This window comes from Lactuca sativa, chromosome 1 (assembly GCF_002870075.4).
Source record: "Lactuca sativa cultivar Salinas chromosome 1, Lsat_Salinas_v11, whole genome shotgun sequence".
Lineage (NCBI taxonomy): Eukaryota > Viridiplantae > Streptophyta > Magnoliopsida > Asterales > Asteraceae > Lactuca > Lactuca sativa.
Window position 1 is genome coordinate 112,120,729 of NC_056623.2, and position 10,128 is coordinate 112,130,856.

Genomic DNA, 10,128 nt, shown 5'->3' on the forward strand with positions numbered 1-10,128 from the left:
TATCTTATAATTACAATTCCAGTCCCTTAAGTTTAATTAATCTCTTTTAGTCACAAACTTAATTCTTATTAATTCTTGACTAATATTAATTAAAGAATATGATTTCTCCTTTAATATATTATTCCCATAATATATTAATAAATCATATTTATCCTTTCTCTCCATAATTCATCCTATCAAGTTGCTTTGGTGAAGGAAACCCAAAAGGACCATGCACCATCGGGTCAAGTACATACCAAAATAGTTATGGACTTAGACACTAATCCAACAAGGGCTTCGTATGGAGCAACCTTTACGTTAGAGTGATAGTTGTTATTGTAGGAGAACTTGACAAGGGGTAAATGAGTATCCCATGCCCTTCCAAAGTCTATGACACAGGATCGCAACATATCTTCTCGAGTTTGAATAGTCCTTTCACTCTGTCTGTCAGTTTGCGGATGGTAGGCTGTACTCATATCCAACCTAGTTCCTAGTGCCTTCTGTAGTGACTGTCAAAACCTCGAGGTGAATCTACTATCTCTATCAGAGATAATAGATATGGGCACACCATGGAATCTCACTATCTCTCTCAGGTAGGTTCTGGTCAGTTTCTCCATTTTGTCGGTTTCCTTAATTGGTAGGAAGTGCGCGGATTTGGTTAGACGATCCGTGATCACCCAAAATGTATTCAGACCACCCTTTTTGTTAGGTGGGTTTGTTATGAAGTCCATTGTAATCCGCTCCCACTTACATTCTGGTATCTCTGGTTGTTGTAGCAAACCTGGAGGATTTTGGTATTCGACCTTAACCATGACGCAAGTAAGACACTTGCCCATGAAGGTAGCAATCTCTGCTTTTTTGTTAGGCCACAAATATAGCTTTTTGAGATCCAGATACATCTTATATGAACCTGGATGAATGGAGTATCGAGTATTGTGCGCTTCGTTCATGACCGCATCTCTAAATCCACCGTGTTTCGGTGTCCAGATCCGATCCATGAGGTATAAGGCTCCGTCACCCTTGGATTCTAAGTTCTTATCAATCCCTCTTAGGGATTCACCTGCCACATTATCTGGTTTTAAGGCATCTGACCGATCCTCCTTAATTTGTGTGGATAGATGTAAATGCATTGGCATTGTCAATGCCCGGAATCTACTACCTGAGTAATCTTTCTGACTTAGGGCTTCAGCTACCACATTGGCTTTACCTGGATGATAACGAATTTCACATTCGTAGTCATTTAGTAGCTCGACGCACCGTCATTGTCTCATGTTGAGCTCTTTCTGATCGAATATATGTTGAAGGCTTTTATGGTCTGTAAAGATAGTGCTTTTTGTACCATACATGTAGTATCTCTACCATACATGTAGTGTCTCCAAATCTTCAGAGAAAATACCACTGCTCCTAACTTGCGATCATGTGTAGTGTAATTGACTTTGTGTGTCTTAAGCTGTTTTGAGGCATAGGCAATGAACTTTCCCTATTGCATAAGAACACAACCAACCCTTGGTTGGATGCGTCACAGTACACCAAGAAATCCTCAATCGCTTCTTGGAGGGATAATATTGGAGCACTACACAAAGCTTGCTTCAGCGTTTGAAATGCCTTCTGTTGCTTCTCTTCCCAGTCAAAGGTCACACCTTTCTGGGTCAAAGTGGTAAGTGGCTTCGCTATCCTTGAGAAGTTCTGAATAAATCTGCGATAGTAGCCAACGAGGTCTAAGAATTGACGGATATTCATAGGCATCCTCGGTGCTGACCAATTCTGGCTTTGATTTTGGATGGGTCTATGTGAATTCCCTCTTCGCTGAAATCTAGGGGTATGAAATAACTTGATAAAGTGGTATGAACTCACTTGATAAAGTGGTGATTCGGAAAGCACTTGGCGTCTTGAAATCGTGAGTTTTTGCTGAAAACTGGGTTCTACGCGGACAGAGTTTCAAACCGAAAATACTCTTTTCTGGGAGACTTCGGGTGCTTCGAGGCTTTCTTCTAGTGTTAAGGAGGTTAACTAAGCTTCAAGAGGGTATAGAGTGTCTAGTGAGGGTGTATAGGGTGAAAGAGAGAGTGAATTTTGTAACATAATCCGAGAGGCCTCACACACTATTTATAGTAACAATCTGACCCTCGGTACCTTAGGCGTTCCTACGAGGAAAGCTGTGCATTCCGGTACACAGGGCGTACCCTCGTACACGGGGCAGAGGAGCGGGGCTCGTGTCTAGTTCTTTGAGATTCAAAACGTGTCAGCCATGCGAAGCGGGTTAGTGGCTGACTCCAGAACAGGTGGCCACGAACGCGGGGCATTCCCCTTCGGACCAGTCTCGGAATTTGGGCCTCGAATTTCAAAAATTCATAACTTTCACATATAAGCTTTGTTTTTGACGTTCTTTATATCCATGCGTAGGTGAGACCGTACTCTACAACTTTTGTTTAGACTCCTTCGGCAAGTTTTGGTTAAAAATTCATAACTTATTCATCCTATATCCGTTTTCGTCTGTCTTTTTACCGTTAATCTACTATTGATGAGATCTTTGATTCTCGTTTAGGTCGTGTCGACTAAAAATCGCTCGATCTATAATTCGAATTCTGAGTTGCACACTGCTATGCCAAATCTTAGAAAATTCATAACTTCTTCATACAAAGTAAGATTTGGATGTTCTTTTTATGCACGGTCTCGGTTTTAACATATACTACGACTTTAATTCAGATTTTTAAGTCTAAAAAACATTTTATTGTAAACTCACTTTTTATGACACCATGTCGTGTCGGTTCTGTCGCGAGACTTTGATGGGCCATAACTTCCTCGTTATAGCTCAGATTTTGGTGTTCTTTATATTTCCATAATCCTTGTCATGACCACTGCAAGTTTCTTCATAGATATCAGGTTTATCTAACATTTTATTTTAATTTGTTATTTCTTTATCACTTTAAAACAAGTTACAAGTTGACCTAGACTATTGACTTGAAATAACGGTTTGTCACATTACCCCCCCTTAGAGGGAATTTGGTCCCAATTTTGTTTTTCTAAAGTGGTACTCATGAACTAGGAAAAAGATGTGGATACTTCTATTTCATCTGATCTTCTCGTTCCCAGGTGAATTCAGGTCCCCGCTTGGCATTCCAGCGAACCTTCACTATTGGTATCTGACTTTGTTTTGTTCTCTTGATTTCCCTGTCTGTGACCTCCACTGGTTCTTCTACAAAGTGTAGACTCTCGTTTAAATCGATTTCTTCAAGTGGGATTACAAGAGTTTCATCAGATAAACACTTCTTTAGATTGGATACATGAAAAATGGGATGAATGTTACTAAGTTCATATGGTAGGTTAAGTTTATACGCTACCAGACCGATTCTAGCAAGAATCTCGAATGGCCCAATGTACCTTGGATTTAGTTTTCCACGCTTTCCAAAGTGTATCATGCTCTTCCAGGGTTAGACCTTCAACAGATCATGGTCATCAACCTGTAATTCAAAGGGTTTTCGTGTCTTGTCTGTGTAACTCTTTTGTCTGTCTCTAGAAGCTTTTAGTCTTTCTCGGATTTGCATGATCTTCTAAGTCATTTCTCTTATGATCTCCAGGTCAGTGAGAGTGTTGTCAAGAATTTTCCCTCTAGCTAGTTGCATGTCACCCACCTCAGCCCAACGTAGAGGGGATCTGCACTTACGTCCATAGAAGGCTTCAAATTGGGCAACCTTGATGCTGGTGTGATAGTTATTGTTATATGAGAACTCAATAAGAGGAAAATGGATATCCCATGCCTTACCAAAATCGATCACGCATGGTCTCAGCATGTCCTCCAAGGTTTGAATAGTTCTCTCACTCTACACGTCAGTTTGTGGGTGGTAGGTTGTACTTATGTCTAGCCTAGTTCCTAGAGATTTTTTTAGTGATTGCTAGAACCTTGAGGTGAATCTACTCTCTCTATTAGAGATAATAGATATTGGCACACCATTCAGTCATACTATCTCTTTTATGTAAGTTCTGGTCAGTTTCTCCATCTTGTCTGTTTCCTTTATTGGTAGAAAGTGTGCAGACTTGGTTAATTTGTCGATGATTACCCAAATGGTGTCATGACCACGCATGGTCTTCGACAACTTAGTTATGAATTCCATTGTAATCCGTTCCTACTTCCACTCAGGTATTTCTGGTTGTTTTAGTAAACCTGAGGGCTTCTGGTATTCTACCTTGACTTTGGCGCAAGTCAAGCACTTGCCCACGTAGGTAGCAATCTCAAATTTCATGTTCGGCCACCAATAAAATCTCTTGAGATCCAGATAAAGCTTATCTGAACCTGGATGAACGTAGTATCAAGTATTGTAGGCTTCGTTCATGACAAAATCTCTGCAGCCACCAAATTTCGGTGTCCAGATCCAGTTTATGAGATAAAGAACTCTGTCACCCTTTATTTCTAAGTACTTCTCCATTCATCTTAAGGCTTCACCTATCACATTCTCGGGTTTCAAGGCTTCCAACTAATCTTCTTTGATCTACATGGACAAATGTGAATGGATTTCATAGTTATAGACTTTACCTACCGACCCGAGTACTCTTTCCGACTAAGGGCATCTGTTACTACATTGGCTTTGTAGGGATGATAGCGAATCTCGCATTCATAATCATTGAGTAGTTCTACCCATCGTCTTTGTCTCATGCTCAATTCTTTTTGGTCAAAGATGTGTTGGAGGCTTTTGTGGTCTGTGAAGACTGTACACTTCGTGCCATAAAGATAATGCCTCCAGATTTTTAGAGCAAAAACCACTGCTCCCAGTTCAAGGTCATGCGTGGTATAGTTAACCTCGTGGTTCTTAAGTTATCTCGAGGCATACAATATGACCTTTCCTCGCTGCATAATGAAGCAACCTAGCCCTTTCTTGGACACATCGCAGTAAACTACAAAATCTTCTGTCCCATCTGGGAGGGACAAAATTGGTGCGCTGCATAGGGCTCGCTTTAATATCTGGAAAGCAGTTTCTTGTTTCTCCTCCTAGTTGAAGGTTACACCCTTCTGAGTTAGGGTGGTGAGTGGTTTAGTGATTTTGGAGAACTTTTAAATGAACCTTCGCTAGTAGCCAACAAGGCCTAGGAATTGGCGGATTCTGTTGGCATTCTTGGTGCTGATCAGTTCTTGATTGCCTTGATTTTGGAAGGATTCACATGTATTCTTTCTTTGCTGACTATGTGACAAAGGAAGTCTACCTTTCGAATCAAAAACTCGCATTTTGAAAATTTGCATACAACTTCTCTGCCCTTAATGTTTCCAAGACTTGTCGTAAATGTTGGTTGTGTTTTTCCTTACTTCGTGAGTAGACTAGTTTATCGACGATGAAAACTATTACGAACTTGTCTAAGTAAGGTTGACACACACGATTCATTAGGTCCATGAAAACTTTAGGTACATTTGTTAAACAGAAGGGCATCACTACGAATTCATAGTGACCGTAGCGAGTTCAAAATGCGGTCTTAGGAATATCTTCTTCCTGAACTTGTAGTTGGTGGTATCCTGATCTTAGTTTAATCTCTGGGAAGAAAGTTTCCCATTGTAGTTGGTCAAATAGGTCATCGATTCGTGGCAAAGGGTATCAGTTTTTGATACTAAGTTTATTTAATTCCCGATAGTCTATGCACATGCGAAACGATCCATCCTTTTTCTTTACAAACAAGACCAGTGCTATCCAAGGTGAGAAGCTTGGTCTTATAAATCCTTTTCTTATAAGTTCTTTTAATTGACTAGATAGTTCCTGCATCTCTGACGGTGCTAAACGATATGGGGATTTGGCTAATGGGGGTAGCTCTGGGAATCAAGTCGATTCGGAATTTGACTTGGCATTCAGGAGGAACTCCTGGGAGATCTTCGGGGAGCACATCGGGGAAATCAAAAACTTCAGTTATATCCTTGATATTCTTTACTTCTCGTGTCTTATCAACCACATGAGCTAAGAAAGCATGGTATTATTTACGAATATCTCTTTGGGCTTTGACGCAAGAAATGATCTGGAGCTTCGTACTGGGTTTATCACCATAAATAATGAGAGTTTCATTACTTGGTAGATTAAGACTAATGGCTTTTTCATAACATATGATATCAACATGGTGAGAACTCAACCAATCCATGCCGATAATAATGTCAAAGCTTTTTATTGAGACCGACATAAGGTCGACTTGGTAAGAATAATTGTTTAGAGTGAGGGTACATCCCATGAACATATCCATGAATTTCGACTTTTGATGACAATGGTGATAGGGTTTCACACAAGGACAACATGCATGTTGTTTGATGGTGAAATCCAAGGACCAAAACCTATGTCAAACCCTAAAATACGAATTTTTACAAGTTTTGAAGATTCAACTACCTTATGCATTCAAGTTTTTCCTTTGAAAACATCACTATAGACAAAATATGTTCATGCATGGTCTTTAAACCGTGATGCATGTAATGAATAATCAAGTTAAAGAGCTTGATGATCAAAGTACATTGTTAATAGTGCATGTAAATGATTTTATTCATAAAAAAATCTAGATATCCTTTTCTGTTCGAAATAAAATTTCCTCAGATTCACAGTAAGATGATATGAGGATCTGGAAATCCTAAGAGTTTTTATCGTTTCATTAATTTATTAAAATTGTTACAAGAAAACAAGGCCATAAATCATTTAAAATACTCTCTGAGGTTTATAAATCCTAGGTAAATTCGTGTATGACCCCTAAAGTAAATGACGATATCTCAGTAAGTTTCATCGATTTTGGTTACTTTTTGGTATGGTTTTGAATTTTCTTTTTATTTAATCCAAATAAATCATGAAACCACTTTAGGGAATGTGAAAAGGCTATCTAAGATTTTTCACAGATCCTACCTCATGTGGAATACTCTAGAGAAATATTTTTAGAATTTTTCATAATGCATACCTATTTGTCCCATGATTTTTTTATATATAATGGACTAATAATGGGAAAGATAGTTCTACTCATCCAAAATTCATGACAATTTACCTAAAGATCTTGTAATATATTAGAACTCTAAATAAAAATTTTGATGATTTTTCTATTCAATATGTTATTTTTCTTCTATTTTCTAAGGTTAGATACACTGAAATCCACAAAATCGGATTGCATTATATAAAAATCAACATTGGTATTCATCCCGGATTATGTACACTGTAAATGAAGTTCACAAAAATTTTGGTAATTTAATTTAACTTTTTGATAATTATTCACCAATTAATGATTATTCAAGAGAATAAAACAAATAAAAATGGCAAGAATAATTGAAAAAAATGTTTTATAAATTTCACAGATTCTATATGTAAAATAATAGTGTTACAAAAGGTTTGGACAATTTTGGAAACTGTTTTCTATTTATTCCCATTTTTGATAGAATAAATGCACAAAAACCATAAAATTGGATTAAACTATTTAGAAACCCATTTTTATATTTTCCTAGCTTAAGTATGTCTAATGCCAGTATTATAAAAAGTTTGGGAGTGTTTATCTTCTAGATGCTATTTTTCACGAATTTATATTGTTATGAAGGCTTAAATTTTTTGAAAAATAGTTAATCAAATAAAAATTTCATGGGAAATTTTTTGGAAGACCTCAACTGTATTTGGAACAAAAACATAAAATTTGATGAATTTTGGAAACTCTTTGATAATGTTTTTGGATTTTTAGGAGTTTAAAACACTTTTAAATGTGTTGAAATACCCTCAATTAATATTACAAAAACCTGAAAAATAATATCCAGAATTATCTTAATCACATAAGTTATAAAATATCACCATTTCAGAAAAATTGTTACCCATTTAATATAAAACCAATATTAGAACAAAAATTTGGCATTTCTCTATATCTAGATTTTAGTATATTAGCATTAGATTTCGACATAGAAACTCACTAGCGTGTGTTTCATGTCATAGGATCCCGGTAGTAAAGGCATTGGTGTATTCCGAGGCACCACTTATAGCTACTTGAAACATTGTGAGTCTTTACATCTTCCCCTTATTTTTAGGTTTTTTTTTAATGTTTTTGGGTGGAAAAACATGTCCAAACTATTTATGATTGATGTATTTATATTGAATTGTATCAAACTTGATTGCTATATTTTGCTATATTTTGTTGTGTATGTGTATGTTATTGTTAAAACATGAGGCCTTATCGTCTTATGTCCCTTGAGTATGATAACAACTTACCAAAAGGATGAACTTGATGAATACTTTTTGAAAACACACACAATGTCAAGGGTTCTTGGAGGAAAAATGAAAGAGTTCTTGAAGATTTAGAGATGAAGGAGAATAGGGAGTGAAGTTTGAATTGAAGAATGAGAGTAATGGTGGGGGTTTCGGCCAAATTTAGAGAAGATGAGAGTGTGTTTGTGTGTGTGTGTGTGTGTGAGAGAGAGAGAGAGAGAGAGAGATCAGTGGTCCTTGCTTAATGGTTAACACTTAATTTCCTAGATGTTTGATGGACAAATTGAATGTTTACATGCAATACAATTGAGGTGTCATAATTTGAGCTTGCACCATCTTTTTTTCTATATTTTTTTTTCTACAACCGTTAATAGGAAAGGGGAAGGAAAGAAAAGAGATATTGGTCTTGGATTTGAATAGTAACTAGGAATACATTAGCCTAATAAGAAATGTTTCGGCCCATGCAACCCACATACAAATTTACGGCCTAAAAGGGTAAATGAATGAGTTTTCGGTCCACTAGGGCCCATTAGAGGGTTCTCGGCCCAATGGTTGGCCCTTTTTGAGAATTTGGCCCAATAGGGGCTCCAATAGTGATTTACGGCCCATAAAGGAATGAGTTTTCGGTCCATTACCACCAGTATGTATTGTGTGTTCTGTTTAAAAACCCCGGCTACCGCCAGTATGTATAGTAGTTTTATTACTTAAAATAAAACCATGTATTGTTTCCCTGGAAACCCTCCAATGTAATTTCTAGTAGTTCTCATATTTAAAATAAAACTAGTGAATAATGAAATCCCATAAACAAATATTAGTTGATACTATTGTGAGTTCGTGAGACTAGTTTATAACACTAAATAATTATGTCTGTCAGACTAGCTAGCTGTTTAGGTTTGGATATGCCTAACCAGTACCTCGAAGGGTACAAATGAAGAGATGTCTCCCAATCATGTATTTAACTAGTTTATGTGTTGTTATGTATAGTGTTCTCATAATTGAAATCGTTTGCATACTTGGTAGAGTATAAATAATTATACGTAAAATAATTATTTAGTGTTATACTCTTGTTATTTGAACGTACGTAGTAATGAATATCATAAACTAAAGCTGCCATAGTTCATATGATTGATCATGTAAGTAGTTTGCATCGGTAAAATTGGTAATGAATTTCCCCCAAACTATACCTATTATAGTTTGATTGAAAAGTTATGCTCGTGATTTGTTCAGAAAACTATGCAATTATGTTTAGAAAGTGTCCCTTAAGCTCCGCATAGTACAAAGGGGATATAATATCTATATATTTTATGGAAATCGTTGGATTGTATCAATTGCATAAGTTTTAAACTGGTTGAAAACCTTTTATTTTAGTTCACAAAATCATTTATATTCGGCTTGTATTCCCCCCCTGAAAACATATAAAAACCATAAAAGCATAGGGGTATCAACTCACTGTTTGTTGTGTGAAAGCATCGAACTGGAAACAAAGATCCTCGAGTTGTTGTATGTGGCACTTAACAGTATCCTAATATCAAATAAATACATATATGTATATAAATTAGCGATTTCGTTAGATAATGTGTTAGAAAAACACTTGTTTCGGTTAAGGATGTTTATCGGGACTTGATTAAATTGAGGAAACGAGTTTTTCACTATTTGGGAGGTGTGTACGGCCAGGAAGGGAGTTTACCGCTGTACACGGGTTTACGGTCGTACACTCAAGAACAAGGGTGTTTGATTCATAGAAGAACATGTTCTAGATGCTCCAAACTGACTCCAAATGACGATTTTTGATGATTTTCAGAAGAAAATTGGTGTTTTTAGTGTCTACGGCCAGGGGTTCTAGAGAGAATGAGAGAGTTTTCAGCCAAGAGTGTACAAATGAGGGTGGGGGTCCCGTATATATAGGCTGGGGGTATGGTTGGTGGTGGGATCCACCTGGAACTAACTGTGAACGGGTTTACGTCCGTAA